General features: G+C 35.1%; 1 protein-coding gene across 1 annotated transcript in view; it reads right to left on the bottom strand.

Annotated features, from left to right (window-relative positions):
- Positions 1-2,686: 2,686 nt before the first annotated feature.
- LOC131435036 (G-protein coupled receptor dmsr-1-like) overlaps positions 2,687-24,504 on the bottom strand; it is a 172,613-nt gene continuing 150,795 nt past the window's right edge. The window contains exon 5 of the mRNA XM_058602503.1: positions 2,687-3,069. The gene's annotated coding sequence lies outside the window, so the exon portion shown is untranslated. The remainder of the gene's footprint in view (positions 3,070-24,504) is intronic.

Below are 24,504 nucleotides of genomic sequence, written 5' to 3'. Positions count from 1 at the left end.
CGTCTTTTATCAATATCACACACTAGTAGCAGACATCCTTAACCGTTTCGTTTTTTATAGCATGTACGAAATAAAACAAAGCACGCATCGTTCGAGTTGTGTTTTTTCTTCCGTGCCAGTACGTACCGGTGTTGTATTGTCATTTTATATGTCGATTCGGAATCATTGACACTCATCGCCCTGTAATAGCAGAACCGGAAGCCAGATCTGGATGAAATTTCACAGTAGCGTTTGAGACAATATGAGCTTTATGTTAAACCTAGATTTGCGAAAATCGGTTCTAGAATCGCTGAGAAATCGATGTGAGTTCTACGTTGACGTTGTTCTTCACTATTTTCGGTGCTTCCGAAACAGAAAAAGGGGGTCCAGTAGCTCCGAATTAAGTTATATGCCAACAAACTAGAAGCATTTGTCAGTCAGTTTTTTGAGATTTGTACCTGTTTTTGACCATCGTTTGTGAAAAAATGCTCATGAAATTGAAAGTTTTCCACTTACCACGCTTTAGTTCTTGAACTGAAAGTCGGATATGGAAGACCATTTTAATCTTATTCTGTGAAAATCAATTAGGCCGTTTCCGAGAAAATTGAGTACAATTTTTCTCCTTAATTTTGACATATTACCCTGTAACTCCGAAACCGGAAGTCGTATCAAGATGAAATTCAATAGCCGGCTATGAAACCATGTGACCTTTCATTTGTATCTTAGTTTGTGAAAATCGGTTCAGCCATCTCTGAGAAAAATTAGTGCATATTTTTTACCATTTTTGGTGCATATCACCCTGTATCTCCGGAACTGGAAATCGGACACTCACATTTGCTAAGTTCGTCGAGCTGAGTCGAATAGTATATGACATTCGGTCCTCCGGGCCTCGGTTAGAAGGAGATTTTTACAGTGATTGTATAGCCTTTCTATGTGAGAAAGGTAAAAATGTTATTTTTAATTATCATTATAATATTATACCATGACATATTCTAACGGTTATGTTGATAGAAACGAACTGTGCTAAACCTGAAACGTGGCAAGGTGTAATGAAAAAGGTGGAAAATGTTTCAAGTGCTTAGGAACAATTGCATGCAACAGCATTAAGTATGTATTTAACTTTGCTTTCAATCAACGCTTCATCATGTAGCGCTCAATAGGAAAAGTGGCTTACATAAAAAAACGAAATTTACCGATCATTAGCTTGATGTACAGGTATTATTATGATGCAATAAAGTTTTCAAACATATTTTGTTTTCGATGTCGATTATTACAGATATTGTTAAACAGCTGTAAATTTTAATATAAATTTTGTATAACTTAAAAAGTAAACATCAGATATCTGAAACATTCAATAGTGGTGTGGCTGACGAGGAAATCATTCTTTTGTGCCTGGTTTGATCAAAATCGACCCATTTATCTCTGAGATCTATGCCTCTCTGTTCTGCACACACATACGGACACACATACACGCAAACTTTGCTCAGTTCGTTGAGCTAAATCGATTTGTATATAACAATCGGCTTTCCAGACTCGAAAGTTTTTCCGTGAATTCTAAACCTGTAAAAATGAGCTAATCAAAATTTTGCTACATGTTACCTTTTACCAATTTATCTTCTTTCATGAAATAATCGATGGGTGGTCGGAGCTTCCAAAGGCATATGTGGATAGAAAAATCGTAGAAAGGCTTACACACAGACTCGTAACATGAGTTCGTTTATGCAGCAATAGAGAAAGAATAGACAATCTGGCCATCAAGCTTTCTATGTTTCACCGTTAGGTGGCGTTAACAAATCAACATAAATTGCTGACGCACTGATGAGCCGAAGGTGAAACGTAAAAATGATCGGAATAAAAGTTGGAAGAAAATATAAATCAATCAATCAATCAATCAATCAAATATATTTGAAAAGTTCGTGCAGGTCAACATGTTGAATGTTGTGCGCAATGAACTGCAAACCTGGGACATGCTAGTTCGAGTATGTGCGTCAAGTTATCATTATCGTCAAGTTATAATCACCAGACAAAATCGATTTTTTTCAAACTTGCTAGGTTTTTCAAGTCATTATGTATATTAATATCTAATAGATATTCCATATTTTTAATGCTTCTCACATCACATTGCCATTAGTCTACAGCGAAATATGCACACTTCGAAAACCCCTGTGATTTTATATCTTATTAGATGCACATAAATGGAGCGTCGCAATTCACGCAAATTTGCGTGCAAGAATATTCAATATTGTGTCTAAAACTCCATGATATGAAATTCATTGAAATAAAAAAAGCAATGATAACGACCCACTATGACTAAAATCGAGAATCATCGGATCAATAAGTACGTCCGTAGATCGACTGAGCCACAGAAGCACATATCGGCTTGACAGGTAAAAGGTGCATTTATATTCATATAGTCTCACCCGCTAGCCGAATGCTCATTACAGTCGAAACCAGTAAAATTCATGCTAATCCAACATGAAGTCAGTACAAATGAAATTTCCTGCCATTTGACAAATTAAGTTTTTATCAATTACATTGCATGAGGGGTTAAGTCACCTGTAAAACTTAATTTTTTGGTGTGTGGTTTGCTTAATAATAACATTTATTCAAAGTTGTAAGTTTCAGTTTGAAATAAATATTTTATTATCGTACCTATTATCGAACATTTCAAATGTCAATATAAATAAATACTAATTTATTATTCACTAGCTTACCGTTACAATAACAACAAGTTATTTTGTATGGTTTATTAGAAAACCTTTGGTATTAATATATGAACATTTAACGGTTTCATTTGTAATCAAAAGCACGAACTTTATAGTAAGCCTCTTGTCTATTCAATGGTAAAATATAAGATTCGTGAAACGGATGCTTACTTCCGAAACTAGTATAAGGAAAAGCCTACCAATTTCAGAAAGGAATATATTGTACGATTGAAGCCTGGGGATTTTTCCATACGAATTGTTATCGCAGAAAATAACGTTGTTTGAATCCGAGGTAGTATCAGACCGGTTTAATTGAACAGTTTGCGGTTTTCTGCTTTCCATTGGTTTCTACACGTGTTTGCGTCCGTAATCAAAATGGTACGATCTGAAATAAGAAATATAATATTAATGGAGTGGTTTTCCTGTTGGCATATTACAGACTAAAGCGAAGCCATTATTCTACTTCCTAGTAAGCGGTGAACGTAATATTGTTCAACAAAATCATTGAAGCTATGAAATTTATTTTCACATTTATCCGAGAATCAGGGTTAGGATTGATATTTTAGTGAATCTGAGATTTCATTTTTAAATGGTGTTAATCACTAATGTCAATGTTGTATGTATGTATGTATGAGTGAAGCCACCATCAGTTCAAGGCATTACCAGTGTATGCGGGTAGACTTACAGTAGATCCGAATTTGATTATCAGATAGCTTTCATATAACTGCTGTTAAGAAGGCCAAAATGGGGTTTGAGGACCCGGCGCCTTCCAGCAAGAACATCCAGCCATATAATAAAGAACTTAGCTTTACCAGCTCAAACCCGCCTGATGGTTTGTTTATTAGAAGGGCGCGTCTTACTCATTTCAGACCTTCAGGGAGTAACACGAAGTTTCTCCCAAGTGTTATTAAATAAAATAAAATAATATAATATAATATAATATAATATAATACAATATAATATAATATAATATAATATAATATAATATAATATAATATAATATAATATAATATAATATAATATAATATAATATAATATAATATAATATAATATAATATAATATAATATAATATAATATAATATAATATAATATAATATAATATAATATAATATAATATAATATAATATAATATAATATAATATAACATAATATAAAACATATAATACAATATAATATACTGTAGAAGGGTTTCCGTTATCCTCCTTCATCTCAGTTCTACTAGTCAACTCATGTACGAAAACTGACAATTATAGTGAGATATGCTATCTCTTATCGATATGTTGACTATAGTGGTTGGACGAAGAGGAGATGTATTCGTTCTGAGCCTTTGCGTCGTTATAACAGCAGCAGTATTACACATTTTGGTAACTGATTTCCTGACTTGTCGCTTCTCAGAACTGAAACATGAATACTGTCTTCTAAATTATTACAATCCGTTGATTGAAGGTCGAGTACTCAACAAAATAGCATGGCGACTCTCATGATGAGATGACTATTGGCACAGTTGCCCTACAACATAGTCTAATAAAATATAATTATGTGAAAGTATTACTTAATATTGATCATAACAATAATAGTAATAATAATAAAAATAAAAATAATAATAAATAAATAATAATAATAATAATAATAATATTAATAACAATAACAGCAACAATAATAGTAATACTAATAATAATTATTATCATCATTTATTGTCACTATTACCGCCGCTACCACTATTATTACCACAATGATACTAATAATACTGTTGATAACAATAATGCTAATGAATATTAAATGATAATGACGAGACGTTCTCACATTTATCTTGATTTTCAGCAACATTCTGCCTACTAGAGTCAAAGCATGCGAGGTAAAGAAGGGTTTACCTCGCATGCTTTGACTCTAGCCCATAACAATTCGAATCGAAACTAAAGTTTCGTATTGATCAAATCGTATAATTCACGAGTTGAATGATGCATTTCGTTCACTTACTTCCATAGCAATATTTTATTTGCAATTGTTTTCCTTATTTTCACCTCCACTGATTTCACCCTTCCGAAATTTCACTGTCTTCATAGTCATAGTCAATTTCTTCCACCTTTTTCTTAAGTTGGTTCCTGTCTTTGACTATATCATTCCATTGCTCGTGCGGTATGTTGCTGTACCTACTCATTTCTTGTTTCAGTGAATCTTTCCACGTGAAACTGGGTCTTCCTTCTTTCTTCTTTTTGAAATTTAATTATGCTAATTTCAATGGATGTCCAGTTTCTCTCCTCTTTATATGTCCATAAGATCTAATTCTTCCAACTCTCACCATTCTATTAATTGTTTTTCCTCTTAGTAGCCTTCTTACACAGAATTTCTCATTTTTTGGCTTTTTAGTGTTATTTAAGATGTCTTTCAATATTATTTTTTGTACTTTACTAATTGTTGTCTACTTCTTTTGGTTAATGTTGTCACTTTGGTGCCGTAGAGTATTGATGCAATTACTGTGTTATAGATCAGAAGACCTATTTCCCATGATGGTTTGAATTTTTTTTCAAAATTCCACAACTGATTGTGCGAATCTTACTGCATTGGTACAACGTTGTCTTGTTGTAGCAGGTCGATTCAAGGTTCTAGTCAGACATATTCCTAGATATTTAATGGAGTCTAACACCTTATACATCTCGCCGTCTAACATAATTGAGTCAGGGTGCACATCGCTGGCATTAGATATATGAATATTTGACTTTTTTGTTATCAATGTTTAAGCCAACTTCTTCAAGACACTGTTTGATGGCTCGGATGATTTTTTCGAATTCAATCCGATCTTTTGCCAAAATGAGTGAATCGTCTACAAAGGCCAGTATACATGGTAGGCTTATTATGCCTATATCTATTAAATTTAGTTCTGGAAATAGTTCGCGGACTTTCATTAAAACACTCTGCATAATCAAATTGAACAAGAACGTCTACAGCTGACAGCCCTGTTTTATATCTTTTCCTCGTTTGGTTTCTTCTGATTGTTGGTCCTTCCATTTCACATATGTTCTGTCTTCTAAAATACATTTAAGCACTCTGTCTATGACATGTGCTGGTACGCTTAGCTCTTCTAGGATTTGTCTCAATTTGTCTCACTTGATATTGTCAAAAGCTTTCCTGATATCCAATGCCGAACCGTAAAGCGGTATCCCTCCATTCCAAAATTTCTCCAATATTCTTCTTGCCATGAAGATATGGTCCTCAGTTGATCTACCTTGCGTAAATGTAGATTGTAATCCATGGTCCCGGGTAAAATCTCTCAGTAGCTCTTTTATCCATTTTGCATACGGTTTGTATCCAACATTACATAAACTGATCCTCCGAAAATCGTCCACGCTTTTGGGTTTGCGATTCTTCGGTATCGGGACTTGCGGTAACCGAACTTGCCATCTTTCTTGGCATTTAATTCCTAATCCACATATTCTCCCAAATCTTGATCATTTCTTCCATTGTCTGCTTATTTGCATATTTGATATGTTCCATTCGTAAACCATCTGCTCCTGCCGATTTACCATATAATCTGAGATTTCTGCAAAATGATACTCATACATACTTTATTCGGTGGTTCAGACAAAAGTATGTGTCATGATTTTTATGAATCATAATTTCCGGTCCTGTTGATTCTTTCAAAGCCTCATTCCACGCTCTCATAGGTATGTATACTTTCCTATGCTTTTTATTTCGCATAAATTGTTTCAGAAATTTAAATGACTTCTGAATTCTCACATTCACGTTGAAATCGTTTAGTTTTCGATAAAATTCCTTTATAGATGCTCCTTGTGTTTCCTATCTTTTAGCTTCTATTGATGTACCTTCATATCTGGATGTTTATTCGCAAGTTTCAACGCATATTTTAGTATATTTAGCGCCGATCTTCGTGAGTAGTGTGTAAATGAGTTTTATTGCTTCGTTTGCTGCTTCTTTCATTTTTCTAGAAACCAAATGAAAATCTTGATCTATGCTACTATCTGACGGAATACTTTGAATCTTGTACTTTTCTAGCGCCTCATGATATCTTCTTCTAATACATTCGTTCTCCAATTGAGACACATTCATTATTTTTACTGCTCCCTTCTTTGATGTAATTATTTCTTTAACCTTATGTACGATGATCTCCGTCACAAATAATTTGTGATCTGTATTCAACTTAGTTTTTAATCCTTTAATAAATCTTATGCAGACTGCCCCTTGTGTTGCCTTAACTACGTGATCTACTTGGCTTTTATTTTGCCTTCTCCACCACGTTACTTTCGTGTTCACTCCAATCTTTGATTAGATGTTCATTTTGTGATTGTGTAAAAACATTTTGAACTCCTCGCCATTTTCATTATCCTTCTCGAAGCCTAGTTCCCTTCCTAGAACTGCGCTATCCTCTGTTGTCAGTGATCCTTTGCCAATTTGTGCATTCCAATCTCCAAGTATAATCGCATTTTCCCGTATAGACTCCTTGTCTATTAACTGTCCTAGCCTATTGTTTGGCCCATGTACATAATCAGCTCTTGATTTTCAATTGTTTGTTTGCAGTTAAAATTTCTTTTCGGTGTTGTTGGAGAAACTTCAACATTATGTCACTATTTTTATTGATCAACATAGCCAGACCTCTTGATATATTTTGACTCTCAACAGCTATGTTCCATTCGTAGTTATTCGTAGTTATTTTTTGAGCATTAGCATTTACCTCTTGTAAAACCGTAATATCTATTTTATAAACTTCCATCATGTCGTCAATTTCATCTCTTTCTTCCTTTCTTCTACAACCCCTTACATTCACCGATCCGGTTCTAATAGTTCTTTTTTTATTGGCATATATGTATTTGTTATTCTTTTTCCTCATCTCTTCACCTTTCTTACCGAACCTTTCTCCATATTTAACTGATTCCAACGTTATATTATCATGCTTGTTGAAATCAACCATCTTTTCAGTTGTATTTATTTGCTTTTCTTCATTTCTTACATTGTTGATTCCTTCGATGCCTTTAGATGAATTCTGAGTGGCCTGACAATATGGAATTTCTTCTTTATCAATTTCCCTTTCTTTCTGTTTCTCTACTTCGTCCGTTATCGTATTTCTAATTGTATCTTCTTGCTCCTCGTTTTTTCTTTTCTGCGGTATATTTGACTTGTGTGGTCTAATTGTTTCCTGGGTTTCTTGCTCCTCTCTCTTCACACCTCCGCTTGCAGTCTTTGTGATGAGAGTTATAATCACACTATCATAGTGGTTCTTCGAAATCATTTCAGTGTAAGGCAAGTGTTTACTTCGGAAGCATTATTATCTCCTATTATTATATTTGGATTATCCACTTGATGTATACTTATTCGTTTTTCAAAAAGCTCTGCCACTGCTACCAAGGTTTCGTGTCTAACTCCCATCGTGCGTATTTCATATAAAAAATTTTCGTATCCTCCTTGCTATAAACTTTCAATAAGGTACATTTCAAATTTATTCCGATTAATCAAAATATAATCTGCCACCACATTCCTAAATACTTGAATGTCATCGCATGATACCTCACTTCTGTTCTCATTCTCATTCAAATGATCTAAAATTGCTCTTATCAAAAAGTTACTGTCTTTCTCTATCATTTTAACTTTAAGTTTAGATGTGTTGTTATAGTCCATTACATAATAGACTTTTCTACTATTATTCTGTTTCTTCATACTCGTACTATTTTTACTTTTTTTTGTCATGTTTAACAAAACTATCCTGCGAAATTCCGCTGAAATAGAGATACACCTGAAAACTATCATCCTGAAGTTTGCCACAAGTTTCTTCAACCAGACCTTTCAGATTAAAGATTATTATCTGTATACCTAATATGTTACTAGTAATTCATTTCATGTTTATGCAAATTCTTTGCTGCGATAAAATTTAACATCTTAACTTTTAATCTCTCTATTTCTGTCGAACTTTTCTTTTCTATTGTTTCCTGCATTTCCAGCTGATGTAGAATACATCGATTAAGGTTTTCCGCACCTCTATTCATGTGCATAATCTTTCCATTTTCTCTTTGAATGCTATTTGCCCTATCATACATTTCGTTAAAATCAACTTCTAGAACACTTTGAAAATATCAGTCTCTCCCTGTTCCCACCAAAAATAAATATTTTTCACTCCAACCGTACTCCTACATACTATATTTTCATCCACTTCCGTGATGCTGTTAAATTTATTTATTTATTTGCCGTTGTCGTTTCGACATAAATTAATGGCGCAACAATATCAACCTCACCATCTTGATGCCATAATTGTATTTGTGCTTTGAGCATTTCGGCTACAGCCACTATCACATCCATATTGTCACAAATACCGTCTTGAATCTTCTGTAAGCTCTCTCCCCATCGTTTCTCAAAACTAGCTGGTTGTTCTCTAACAAAATCGCAAGCAAAAAGCTAAACGTTTTTTCGTTGAAATTCATTGAACGAAATGCGTCATTCTGCTGACCGCACTGGTGAATAAGTGCATTTAGCAAAGATGTATTGGGGAGCATGCTTCCAAATATCAATCCATTTTTGTCTGTACGTATTTCGGTGTTATGTTATGTAAACTCATTTTCATCGCTATCAATTTATTTAGTTCTGATATATGTGTACTCACTTACCGGATTTCAGTTTCATATCCGAGTTTCATTATCAGTCATTTACCTTTACTGTGTCTGTATGCATAAATTTGAGCGTCTCGGCTTCTCTGAAAGATTTGTTCCAAACGCGCTTGTGTGGCTTGCTGATACAAGTACTGCACTTACACGCTGAACTTAAGCTTACTGTGAACTATCACTAATACTAACACTCTATTACCATTGGCATACTCTTCACTTTCTGATTTTCCAGCATAAAAATAATGCTTTCTGAACTTTCTCCACTGCTGAGATGCTAAATTAGCTATCTAGATCACATCACTAGACGATTTAACCTTTCAGTATAACCACCTTTCTCTGCGATAACTCCTATTTCCCCGACTTGCAGTCAACAATGCTAATTACCGACCTTACACTCATCCGCACTCTGTCGTGTCTCGAAGCTGACTGGTTAATCATTAATGTTAATGTTGACACAAAAACTACAGAAAAGCTACATTTCAAATTGTACGTCTGATAAGATACCAACAGTTTAGTAGCATGTAATAATAATTCTTGGTGTGTCTCACTTGTAGCTCTCTGAGAATCAACTACCGTATGACTATGGTATCTGAACGAACCAACTGGTAATGTGTTTTTTAGCTTCCAGGGAATATTTTGGTACGACGAAGAGAACAACTCGACAAAAAAAACGACTGTACAGATAATTTTTGTGCATAGATCGGTGATTCAGAGCATAAGGCGCAATCGAACCAGTTGTAATAAGTTCGAGGTCTTTTCGAACTGGAAAGATTCTTACTGCCAATGTGATTGTAGAACTAGTCATGCAAATGTACGGCCTTTTAAATCTGTTCTCAATATTCTCAATACAGAAGATCAAGTTCCGCTATGAAATGTAACACCCAGAATTGGCGCTGATGAAACCAAACAAGAACATATAATGCGGTTTTTCTTTCTAGTTGAATATTTCCGAGCAATATTTGGTAACTACATCAGAGCTACATTTTAAGCAGCGAACGAACCAACCCATTTCAGTTTCCGAAGTATAACATGCAAGCATTAATTCTATCGTTTATAGCTGGAATGGGACTTGCGCATTTAAAAAATAAGTATCATTGCACTAAACAAAAACGTGCTTAATCCATCTAGTAGTGAGATGGTACCTTTTTTTTATCAATCAGCATGTGTTTTTCGCGTGAATATTTTTCGTTGTGTTTAGTTTTCATGAAATTATTTTAATGACAATCGTTTTAAATGAATTGTTATTGAATCTTTTTTAACTGCAAGGTGAATCTAAAATATAAATTGTGTGAAACCTTAAAATTATTTCTTTCAATAACGTTTGTCGATCGATTGTCATATTAAGCATTCCATGAGATGTAGAAGTGCATTTTTGTCATTACTTATGGTACTTCCAAAAACGGTATTTAGAGAGAGCTTGCAATTCAACCAAAAAAATCAACCGAATCTATAAGTAGACCCTGTTGCATGTTTGCTAGTTTCGTTCCATGGAACTACACCCTTCATCATTCAACTAGTGCTTCAGTCAATGGCGAATATGAGGTTCCGTTCGTCAAACCTAAACGCTGAAAAACAACAGCTAGTTCTCCTGTTAGCTTATCTGCTGTTGGACGTTCGCAGTGTGAGTTTCGCTTCAAACAAGAGCGATTGCGTCATCCAGCTGTTGGTCGTTTGCATTGGAGAAAAGGAAAACAAAAAGTGGACAACGTTGGGGAACATTGTACAAAACATTCCGTTCTAATGGCACTAAATGTTAATCCTAAGAACTGTTAAGATAACTTCTTTGCAAATCGAAGGCAAAAATCATCAGTTTAGTGTAAATCTAGAATGATTTGATTAGTTCTAGAATAATGTTCCGAACAGTGTTTAGTATCGTAGAGAGTTTCAGAATTGGGCTCTTCTGAATGCCAGAAATAAATCCCATACAGCATTTTGATAGTTTCCTTCACTCAAATATTGAGATGTTAGAGATATAGAAATATATGAGCGATTGTACGATTTGTGTTACGATTATTTTTATGTAATGATTTCTTTTGGGTAAAGGCTCAAACTTACAAATGACTTGGAATGGCGCCCTACTTCATGGAATACAAACGTAATCATCCGTAACCAAATAGTCCTTTCCAGGACTTCAAAACTACTAACGTTCTTTGTAGTTTTTAGTAGTTTTTCTTTAGCAACTAACACTGTAGTTTTTTAGTTGCTCTAGCGATCGTATCCAATCTTGACGGAGTTACTTTCAGCCCGTAGAGGCAGGCAAACTATCCGCTGTCTCAACGCGGGGTATCATCTACAGCACGACTCACTTAGTTGCTGGTTAACATAAGTTTTACTTTTATTTTCCGTAATTCTTAATTCTTACGGAAGAACTTAACTTCTTAACTTCTTCCGTAATTCTGTGCGGTCTTTGCTTAAGTTAAGCAAAGAAAACAAACACGGTCCACGAAAGGCAAACGCAAAACGTTCTGTAGAATGTACACCATGTGTCGCTACGCAAGGGTTCAAGAATGGTGACCTCCATTCGAGGGCGGTCTACTTTTGGGACGGTTTGATAATTTATGCACTTCGGCAAAATTGTATTTCTTGGTATAACTTGTGAGGTATGTAAAGGAGGGATTCTTAGGATCTGGGAAAGTTTCGGAAGAAAGTGTGCACACTTCTGAAAATAATAAAACATTGCATTATTCTCACTACACGGTCCTTTTCAGGACTCCAAACGTAACGTAAAAAACTTTTTAAGAAAATTTTCATAAACTGCCGCTTCAATTCCTAGAATATAGACGCAAAGTTTTAAACGGTCAAACGGTATCAAAACAGTTAATATCTATACACTTCTCGAATGCATTCCTACGTCGAACTAGCGGCTATGTCTCTGACATCAATAACTCCAAGTTTTTTTTAGATCCTTAAATCATTTAAATTCCACGAGTTGCAAAGAATTAAATCATCCACTGTGCCAGAGCTTCGCTTAAAACAGTAAAGGAAAAACCCAAGATATTCCGTTCACGACTGCATTATTTAAAATCCTGCAGCCATTCAGTCATCGACACTTTGACTTGGAATCTCCTATTTTTGTGACATTTTATGACATGGAACAGAAAATTGTCGGTTGAAATTAATTCCGCCAGATGCCACACGGCTTGCCTATTTGGTGGACTTGTACAACCGGGACAGGTAAACCGTTGTGTTAATATTAGTTAGCTGGGAACCGGTACCGACATTACACGGCCATCTAGGCTACTCAGAAAAAAATGGCATTGCTGGTCAAGTTACATAGGCGGCCGAGCAGTCCTGAAACTGGTGCCATCAACGTTTTTAAATATGAATTGTTTTCATCTGCAAACTTTAAATTTCAATAACCATTACAGCTGTACTGTAGAAATATTGATTCGCAAAGTGCAAAGATTCTTCTCCAAATTTATGAATGAAATTTAATAGATAGGGAAAGCAAAGTCTTGGCATTACATTCCTTTTGTGGAATTTGGCCTTTCTGTTTCAACAGACTTCGCAGCCGATTCTTAGTGTACAGAATCATTGCATGGCTAGTACTATGGATCCTACTGACACTAAGAATCCTTCCAGGTCGGGGCTCGAACATACGGCAACTGGCTTGCCGTAATAGATAGGGAAGTCCTTGTATATTTATGTGGCAATAACTTTAAAATTCGTCTGATAAATAAATGTTGTATTGTAATGTGCGACACTGAATTTTTAACGATATTTCTTCAATACAAAACCGTACAAATTACTTTCGTTCTTCATTTCAGTGGAATGTTATACGAAGTATAACTAGGCCTGATATATTATCTTTACTTATCATACCATATGATCCCCCAATAATCGAACAACGTTTTCAATTGAGTATTACCGTTAAGGTGATTTCAACTTGCACAACATTTCAACATTTTTATCGAACGCGAGCAGTACAAGCATAACTAGAGTATTTGTTCCTGATAAAAGCAGTAATCGTTTATTGTTATATAGCTGTATGACGACTGTCACTATAACATACATGTTTAATGTACCTATTAGCTTGAACACATTACCAGTATATAATAATTAGCTGATGAAAGATAAACAAAAATATACGAATTCTCGTTATTGCTTTATTATTTTATGTTCATCATGAAATACGATTCAGAAAATGGGTATTCGATGACTGCATTTTCAAATTAAGTAATACGTGACAAATACTATCACGAATGCTGTAGGAGTCGTTATCAGATGTTACGTGATCGATAAGCTTAGTGGATTGCAGAGTTGTAAGTTCTTAAGCATGTTCAATAATGTTTTGGAAGGTGTGATTCGAACAGCATGGATTAACATGTCGGCACGATCTTCCGAAAGTCTGTACAGCTCTTTGATTTCGTCGTTGGCCTTGATATTGCGACACGCAATTTAGAGATATTGATGGAAACATATGTCAAACTGAAAGCCGAAACTAAACAGACGCATTCCCTCCTAGAGTTCTGTTTGCATTCTTATACATTGTTTAGTTATAAATTCTCTGAAACTTTGAAGGAATCATATTAATTCGTATACCATATAATACAATGCAATATAATATAACAAAATAGAGAAGGGTGGTCTTAGCTTGCCACTGTGGGTTAAGTCGACACCACTGCGTTTCTCAAATATGGTGTGGGTGTGAAAGTTTTGTGGGAGTGCAGGTTGGTAGTAGAGATGGTCGGGTATAGAAATTCTTATACCCGAACCCGACCCGTACCCGAGTGATCAGCAAAAAAATTTATCCGTACCCGACCCGTACCCGATTAAAAATTTAAAAAATTACCCGTACCCGATCAATAATAAAAAAAAATTACCCGCACCCGACCCGTACCCGAAAAAAAATAAAAAAATTTACCCGTACACGATTAAAAATTACCTGTACCCGTACCCGACCCGAATGAGTAGTAAAAATTTTACCAAAATTCAGTATGGAAAAAATAAAGTGTTTTAGATATCGAGCCGTATCAGGCTCTAGTTGGTAAGAAAAATACATTAAAATGCTTGTGTACTTTTAAACATATAAATACACTGTGAAGCATGAATAATGTAATGTAACTTTTTTTTAAACATGCAAAAAAAAAACAAACGGTTCATGATCGATCGTAGCGTTGCCTGTGTGGCACGGAGCGCCGTCTTGTTGGAACCGAAAGGTGGCCAAGTCTTCCTCTTCAAGTAACGGGAAGAACCAATTGCTAATGATGACGCGGTACCGCTCGCCATTGACCGTGGCGGCGGCTCCTGCCTCATTTTCTAAGAAAAAAGGCCCAATGATGCCACCAGACAAAAATCCGCACCAAACCGTCACTCTCTGAGATCGGCTTCTCCATGATGACGTGCGGGTTTTCCGTCGCCAGATGCGACAATTTTGCTTATTAACATACCCGCCGAGATGAAAATGTGCCTCATCCGAGAAGATGATTTTTTTGCACACATTCCGCAACATTGCCATGATTTTGAAAGTAAAACTGCACTATTTTCACGCGGTCCTCAAGCGTATACACAACCATTTTCGTTCAGCAGAAGGATACAACTAAGTTTCTGTCAAATCAGTAGTGACATTGAGGTTACCAATGTCGAAATAACCGCTAGTTCAAAAATAAATGTTAGATGGCGGACCATGTAGATTTTCAATGTCTTTGGTACTTTATACTCATTTACAAATGTCAACAAAAGGGAGTAATATCAACTCAAATTTTTCGAGAAGCATATTTACCCAAAATGTCGTAATACCCGTTGTATTCAATTTTGGGTAGGTATGGTTTTTATGAAACAGTGCGACTTTTGATCCAATTCTTTAGAACCACAAGTAAGCGTGCTCATTATCTTGGCCCCCCAATAAAAATTCACATTCGAATCACTTGAAAAATCACGTAAAATAGTTCCAAATGTCAAATTGAATATTATACGTGACGAAAATGGATGTTATGCGAACATCCCCTAAAATGATGTGTTATCAGTTCGTTTACGTGAATTGACCAAAGAATCAAACAATGTACGTGTATTCCCGGTGTGAAAAATTCAATTTTGAACATGGTGAACAGTGAGTCCTTCAAGTGTAAGTAGTTTGAACATTCGTAGGAAATTTTGTTGGTTACAATTTTTTACTACAAAGCAAAATGAATTATGATTTTGATTTAAATTAATCTGTCAACTATGCCCGTTTTGTAAGCCTCACAAACCCACACCCACGATGTTATCGGTAGCTGGTGGTTTTTACAGCCATTGAACCGGTGGAACCCTCAACGAGTGAACACGGTGAAAATTTGAGTATTTCGCGAGAAAAGATTTTCACCCTTACTTTTGCGACTCCACGTTGTCACGCATCGAGATTTTCACTTGTAGTCCAGTGAAAAGAAACGAAAATTAACTAACAATATAGCCCAACTTGCTGTGCCATCAATCGGTGTCAATTCAAGTGAGGTGACACCACCCAGAAGTGCAGAATAAGAAGAACTTCTATGAAGATTTTCTGAAATAAATGTTCATGTTTTTATGGTAAGAATCCTAATGATTTTTTATGAAAATTTTGAAAATCTCCAACCAATATTTAAAATAACAGTTTTCTGGTATCTGAATGTGATATAAGTACTACACTACATTTTGTATACTGCCCATACTTGCATATCAGTCCCCTTATGGGAAATCGGCATGTTGAGAAAAAGACGATCAAAAGTTTATTTCCGATTTATTGCGTTCCCTAAAGCAATGCATAGGACGCTGGTCTTACAAGCCAGCTGTAGTATGTTCGAGCCCCGACCTGGAAGGATTCTTAGTGTCAGTAGGATCCATAGTACTAGCCATGCAATGATTCTGTACGCTAAGAATCGGCTGTGAAGTCTGTTGAAACAGAAAGGCCAAATTCCACGAAAGGAATGTAATGCCAAGACTTTGCTTTGCTCCCTAATGCTAAATCTTGGTATTATTACATGAAATATCGGTAATACACCTTTGCTGTTCCAATATTGCAACAAATAAAATTATTGAAATTTTGCACTGAATGGGACTGATATGCGGGTACTGTAGCATATGGGACACAGAAATTAGTTGATATTTTTTATATTTTACTGAACAAACCCTCAACTTTCATTGCAATTTCTGAGAGTATATTGAGGAAAGACTCCATTCCTCAAGCTAACTCAAAATTGGCGAAAATCGATATGAGACTGATATGCGAGTATGGGCAGTATATGAATCAAATAATTTTTACTGGATTGTGCATTAAACAGCTTTAAAATGGCAGTCCATCAAAACCTACGTGAAAAGTAGATTCCGACCGCAACATCATAGAGCTAAGGCAGTGTGTCTTATTAAATATGTTATAAACAAAGTAGGGCGGGAAATATTCACATAACTTTTCACGTAACTATGATTGATCTTTTTTTTAAATGAAGAAAAAAATGTTTTTTTCTGGAAAAAGATGCCAGTTGACAGGTCTGATCCTAGGCGCGAATGTCAAAACCCCTTGAATCAAATTGATTATTTTTCGGAAGAACTGTTTTGCAATGAAAAAATCTCGTCAACGTGTAAACATATTTATGTGAAGTATAAATGGTCGGGTAAACGATCCGAAAAAAAAATTTACCAGTAACCGACCCGTACCCGAGTGAGCAGTAAATTTTTTTACCCGTACCCGACCCGTACCCGACCCGTACCCGAGTGAGCAGTAAAATTTTTTACCCGGACCCGACCCGTACCCGATTAAAAATATAAATTTTTACCCGTACCCGACCAAAAACCCGTCGGGTACGGGTACGGGTCGGGTTTCGGGTAAAATACCCGATACCCGACCATCTCTAGTTGGTAGCCATGAACGTAACCTAACCTAACCTAACAATTATGAAAAAGGGTTTTCGTTGGACAGCATTAGTGCAGTTGAAATAATTTGAAGCTCAGAGATTTATTTGATATATCCAATTTTTGCTTCAAATTCCTGTTTAAGGACGTGAATACGAATAAAACTGATATGTTTCTGTCACATTTCCTAATATCAGCAAAATGAAAGTAAAACATGCAGGTTCTGGATTCTCGAAATAAGTTCGGAAACTGGATAATGGAATTAAATTCCGTAACCGAATTCAGAAAATAAATTCTGAAACTGAATTCAGGAAATAAATTCTGACTCTGAATTCAGGAACAAGTTCTGAAGTCAGTTCCAAAATTGAGGTTTGCAGGTCAGATCTAACATTTTGATCCAGGTCTAGAATTCATATCTTGAATTTTGTTTCCGAATTCTGAAGTTGAATTCCTGAATCAGAATTCTGGATACGAATTCCGAACTTAGACTAAAGTAAAGTAAGATGTATTCACGTTAATAATATAAATTAACAACAAGCAACCAGCGACCACAAAAATTGGGAATAAATTTCGATGGTCTGCATGTTGTAACACGTGCAGAACTTTCTTAATATTTTTTATTTACAGTAGTACAAATAGAGTATAATTGATAAAGTGAAATTAATAACGTTCTATTACCATACAGTTATTATTCTACACATTGTTTGTAAATAAAAATTTCGTATATTTCGTCCTTAAACCTACTTAAATGACTATTTTTTTAGATCAAATGTAAAAAAAACTGCGTGTGGAAAAAGGACCCAGGGGTGGCGACTAAGGACTATCAATTTGAAAATTAATCAAAGTATCGTCCATCGCTAGTTACTACTTTTTCCCATCTCTCAGACAATTTTCGAGATCTATTACAAAAAAATGTCTCGTCTTTTCAGGTGATCCGAGTTTGAAGACAATTTTAGATTTCTGCGAAAGAAGTAAACCAGACCAGACCAAGTAATCAGAGGAGAAATGTCAGGATAATACGGTGGGTGCTGCTAAATGTCCCACTTGGGCGTTTCTAAATATTTTTTCAAGACTTTTGTGACATGAAGCCGATCGTTGTCTTGCAGGAGAATAACTTTAACATTTAATGCATGACTCAAACGCATCAATTGACGCCTATTTCGATCGCCTGTTATATTATCGCCTGGTTGTAGCAGCTCATAGTACACAACTCCCTTTCGATCCCACCAGATGCACAACATGACCTTCAAACCATGAATATTCGGTTTTTGTGTTGATGTTGAGGTCGATGGCAACAATTGAGCGGGCATAGCGTAGTATTTTTGCCTCTAGTGGTAACCAAAGAATTTTTTTTTCTATCCCTAGTTATAATTCGATGTAAAAAACCCATTCTTTGTTGCCCTTAAATCAACTGCTTGAAAAATCGCCTTTTAATGTCTTTCGGCTTCAGTTCATAAGGCACCCAACTGCCTTGCTTTTGAATCATTTCCATCATTCATTTTTCAATTTTTTTTCAATTTTAATATAATATCATATAATATAATATAATATAATATAATATAATATAATATAATATAATATAATATAATATAATATAATATAATATAATATAATATAATATAATATAATATAATATAATATAATATAATATAATATAATATAATATAATATAATATAACATCATATAATGTAATACATTACATAATGTAAATGTGGAAAGTATATAGATCAGCATCCGTATTAATGTAATCTGGATCATTCAACTAATTTTTTTTAGAAACACTAATTAATGTAAAAATAACTTGAGCGAATTCAGTACCGTTGTTTGCGAATTGCCTTAGGCTGCATGCACTCGACACATACAATGAGTCTTGAAGTTCTGGCGGGAGTTCTTCCATTAAAAGATCGATTTTGGGAGCTTTCATCACGCCTGCTAATAAGATGTGAGGTGCTGAATCCCATGGTAATTAATAATTTCGAACGACTAGTCGAGCTTCGATCTCAAACAAAATTTATGACAGTATATTTTAACCATATGTCACAGGAAATCAACCCTTCAAGATATATTCCTATCCGTGTCAGCATCCTAAGTGCCCCTGACTCAACTTTATTTTTCGATACATCCATGCAGCGTGAAGTGCGTGGAATCCCGGATCATCTACGCTCGACGGAAATCCCAAAAATATTTTCAAGTAAGTTCAGGCATATTGACTCTGAGAAAATGTTTTACACGGACGGATCGCGAATTGAAGAAGCGACAGGGTTTGGTATGTTCAACAATAATGTTTCGGCCTCATTTAGGCTTCAAGAACCTGCATCTGTTTATATAGCAGAGCTAGCAGCAGTTCATTATAGTTTGAGTGTAATCGTCACATTATCTCCAAACCATTATTTCCTCTTCACAGATAGTCTGAGTGCAATTGAAGCCATTCGCTCAATCGCTGCTGGCAAAAATGAACCGTTTTTCTTGGGTAAAATAAAACAGTGTCTGAACGACATATTGAATAATAATTATCTAATCACTATAGTCTGGGTCCCGGCACATTGCTCCATTCCAGGCAATGAAAGAGCCGATAATTTAGCCAAACGTGGTGCTATTGAGGGTGAAATTTATGAGCGACCGATTGCTTTCAACGAATTCTATAGTTCGTCTCGCCAAAGAACACTTGCCAGCTGGCAAGCATCTTGGGATAGAGATGATCTGGGTCGGTGGATGCACTCAATTATTCCGAAAATATCGACAAAGGCATGGTTCAGGGGACTGGATGTGAGTAGGGATTTCATTCGTGTGATGTCCAGACTCATGTCCAATCACTACACGTTAGATGCACATCTCCTTCGAATTGGGCTCTCCGAGACTAATCATTGTGCTTGCGGAGAAGGTTATCGGGATATTGATCATGTCGTTTGGACATGCGTGGAGTATCGTGATGTCAGATCTCAACTAATAAATTCTTTGCGTACCCAAGGTAAACTATCCAATATCCCAGTTCGAGACATTCTTGCTTGTCGTGACCTTTCATACATGAAACTTATTTATCATTTCATAAAGAAAATTGGAGTTTCAATTTAATAAAGGCCCCTTTCAAGACTTAGTTCTGATCCCAGCTGCGTCCATGAGTTCAACTAAAAGCTAAATTAGAATAAAAATTATGTAATGATACAAACAAACTCGAAACAGTTTATGAAATTATCAACAAAATGTCTGAAAATAACAACTTATTTTATAATTTATAGAAGTTAATCGTTTGGTTCAAATAATATTTCCGAGTAGATTTCATAATTAATGACGAGTTACCTAAGATGATATTTAAGCTATAAGAGAATATGTTTTAATAAATTCAAAACGTTGTGACTATGTTAGAATTAAATTAGGATAAGAATATTATGTAAAAGTGATGCTACGGCGAAGAAAAACTTATGTAAACTGCCTTAAGAAATAAACGTATTTATGGAAAAAAAAATTAATGTAAAAATAATATAATCTCATTCGACATTTTTCAAACTTCATTGGATGCATAATGATGGCATAAATTGAATTAAAAAACTGCTATTAATTATAACTTTTTCTCTTTTCATCGACAAAGTATAATAGTCAGTATTTTTTTTCTTTTTGTGAAATTCAGCTAACCAGAGATCATTTGGTAGAAACAGGAAATGAAAATTATAGAATGATAGTACTCCAGGGAGAGCAAGGATGTGAAGATATAGAACGGAAAGGTGAGACGTCAGAGGGTCATTTAAGCAAGCAGAAATCATCTAGTAATTCAACCTTCACATTTTACCAAAGAAGTCGGGCTTAGGAATCTGATCAATGCGAATAATTCGAATCTCTGGTATGTATCATGTTTCTCCCAAACAGTCTCTGGTTAGCTAAATGTCGCAAAAAGAATTAATTATAACTGTCCTGAAAAAATAACAGAAGAGTGAAAATTTTTGAAGTAAGCCTCCCGCCCCCCCTTCACATTTTTCATGAGGTAATCGATTTTTCAATAAGTATTATTGTTTTGTAGTATTAGTATCTACGAACATGTTCGTGAAATATTTCGTCAATTTTCGAATTTTTTATATTAGTTTTAGTTACATAAATATTTATATACCTTTTCATTGTAATGCTTCCTGAAATTCAAGTTCTTTCTCGAATCACACGAAACTTCGGATGAACAACTATTTTTGTCATAGAGTGAGTCAAAAAATGGTTTAAAAATGTTCAATTTTACTAAACTTTGTATTTAAACTTCCAAAGAAATCGATATTAAAGTACCTTCTTCTCGCACTTTTTGTTTCTGTTAAATGTTAAAATGTTGCATATATTATTGGTTTTTATAATCAGCAGAAAAAATTTTAGTGCTCAAATAAGGTTTTTGAAATATTTGATTTTTTGTGCACGCGCGCTGTAGTGCACCCCGTGAGCGAATCGGCTTGGTGCGGCAGGGTTCGGTAGGGTGCGATGTTGTCGGTTCGACTGAACAAGTAAGTATTAAAAATGATTTTTTGCCTTTCTCATATCAACTTTTTTAAATTGTTGTATTTCGATGAATTCTTGCTATAATATATAGGTGAAAAAGAATAATATGAGAAGGGCATTATTATACCACTAGGTAGACAAAAGCAGGTTTTTTATATTATATTTACGTCAGAAAATTTATTATTCAAATTATATTTTACAAGTTCGACTCTAGATTACTTTGTCTTTTCTGCTGGTTTGAATAGAATATTCACAACAAATGCCTCGTTGTTGGAAAAAATTTTACATTTGCGTGAAATTTTAATCGTCATTACGTTTTTAAATCGATGTTGCTGTTGTCTATCCTGAATGTCTGGTTCGTTTATCATGCAAAAATCAAAGTTTATATTTTTTATGAATCCTTTACTCAATTCAATAGATTCGTATATAAAATTCGAAGTTTTACGAAACATTTTACGAACATGCTCGTAGATACTAATACTACAAAACAATAACATTTACTGAAAAAAAAAAACAAATTTTAGGCATTTATAGATCGTTTGCCAGACATATACGTTAACGATTAAACGATTAAATTTTTTAAGTTATCAATGAAACTCGAACTACGCATGTTAATAGTGTTTGACTAAAAGTATTTATGTATTTCAGTCACGATCCATTTCTTGATTTTTTTATTCAAAAACAACTTTGAAATAAATGTAAAAATAGGCACAATGTTTCAACAATCCTTCAATGGTTTCACCCTCAAGTGCTAAAGAATTTTTATTGTTATTGGCTCGAATTTCAGATCAATGAAGTTGAAACTAGCCTCGCAACGGACTTCAAACAAACTGTTTAAAAGCAATCGAGGTGAAAGCTGGGTTGGGTTAGGCATCAAGCGTTAACGAGATTCAAAGCCAATTATCGTTTTTTATTTATCAATTACGAGATTGCTATTTGTTTAGTGCGATTGATTTATAATTTTTTGGCGATAGATTTTCAACCTTGGAGCTCGATATCCGATTTCGGGAACACCGATAAAAAACTGCATTTAGCATTGTGTTTCCATTAATTGCAATTGTGTTTCACCCGAAACCGACTGCTGGTTGATGATGACTGTGTAAATTTTAAAAATCTGAAATTGCATGACGTTGATTGTGAAATTTTTAAAAAAGTTTTAAAGTGACGAGCCAAAATATGGTTGGAATTTTCTAAACTGGCTTCAAATTACATCATGTCAGCCGTTTTTTCAAATTTGATCAATGACCTAACTGTAGCTTTTAAACGAGCCTAAGATTGTTGAAATCGGTTGATCTCCGAGACAATTGTGCGAATAGAAAAAATGCTTCAGAAATATACACATGTATATTCACATACTCATACATTTGCCGATCTGATTCAAAAGGTATATACCATTGGAGAGCTTCTATGGAAAGTCTGTTTTCCCAGCATGTTTACATCCTTCCAATAGAAAAACCTCTGCGTTATCAATCCAGTGGTGGGATATTCCTCCCTTTATCCCTCCAGTGGTGAGATATTGATATTGATAATTTTTGACTCAGAGTTTTGCTTATTTTTCACACAAATTCATTCAGATTGATTCGGTTAGTTCACAAAAATGTCATTCAGCGCTTACGTCGCATATTTGTCCACATCCCCAAAACCAAACATATCAGCAATAATACATTTCTACTTGACCATTGGTATCTGTCTGAAAAAATGGGGGATAGAAAAATTGCTAATTTCAAAAGAGCGTTTGTAGAAATCGGTTTGGCCATTTCCGAGAAAATTGAATGGAGAGAAAAAATGTGTTCTGTCGGTTACGTCTTTTATACCATATTACAATTGATCTTCAAACTTGATTCACAGCCCCCAAGAGTTGCTAACAGGCCCGAGCGCAGGAATCATTCAAGGGGGGTTCAAGGGAGGGTTCAAGGGAAAGTTAAAGGGAGGGGTCGAAAGGAGGTTACCTAATCTTCCATGGGGGAAGGGGTTTGAAACATCGACCCCCCCCCCCCCCCCCCCCCCCTGCGCACGGGCCTGGTAGCTAACAAATAAGCCTAGATAAGATGCACTCACGTAGACATTTTACGATCTCGTCAAGCTTAGTCGAATGGTGTATAACACTAGAAGTCTGTGTAGCTCCGCTCAAAAATCGGTTTCTCCACCTTAACCTATTTCGATGGATCAAAATGGAACTTAATTTTTTTTTCAATACGTACTTAGGTACTGATATTGAAAAGCATTATCTGCAATGAATGGTACTTCTTAATAGCTTGGTTCGATAGATGGATTGTTTGGTAATATTTTACTTGGGTTTTTTTTCTAACAGGAGCCGCGTTCTTTGAAAAATCCCACGATTATATATTGTACGTTTATCAGAAGGACGTCAGTCAGTGAAGCATTTTCAATTTGTAATAAGGTCTCACCTTCAGTTTGCTTAAACACTCTGACAGGCATACCAACGATTCATGATTAATACTTACATGATAAAAGCTAATATCGATTTATATATATCCATCATCCATTATTTGATTAATCTTCATAGGTAATGCAATAGATTTAATGGCTACTGTAAACATGTATATTACTGCAACGGTCGTCATATGGAATTCTAACGATAAATAATTACATTTTTGTCCTAGGGAAAAAGTCTTTTATGTTGTATACATTGTTGTGTTTGATATAACGTTGATATGCCATAATGTATGGAGGCGCTTAACGGAGTGCTCAGTATCGAACATTATTCGATTATTGGGTTATCATACGGTGTAATTGATGTAGGTACTCTGTCGCACCTTGAAAATCTTGTTACTTTTAACTAAAATCAATTGAGATTGTTATGTTTATGTTATCGTTGTGTAATTATCAAGCGGAAGCTGAAGAAAATTGAGGGAACGAGCAGAGATGAGAAAACTGCTCCAAACGTTGAATCGTCCAGTAAAAGGTGGGAAATTCAAAATG

This window comes from Malaya genurostris, chromosome 3 (genome assembly GCF_030247185.1).
Source record: "Malaya genurostris strain Urasoe2022 chromosome 3, Malgen_1.1, whole genome shotgun sequence".
In the NCBI taxonomy this organism is placed as follows: Eukaryota; Metazoa; Arthropoda; class Insecta; order Diptera; family Culicidae; genus Malaya; species Malaya genurostris.
The sequence above is the reverse complement of the archived record's forward strand: the minus strand, read 5'-3'. Positions and strand labels throughout refer to the sequence as shown.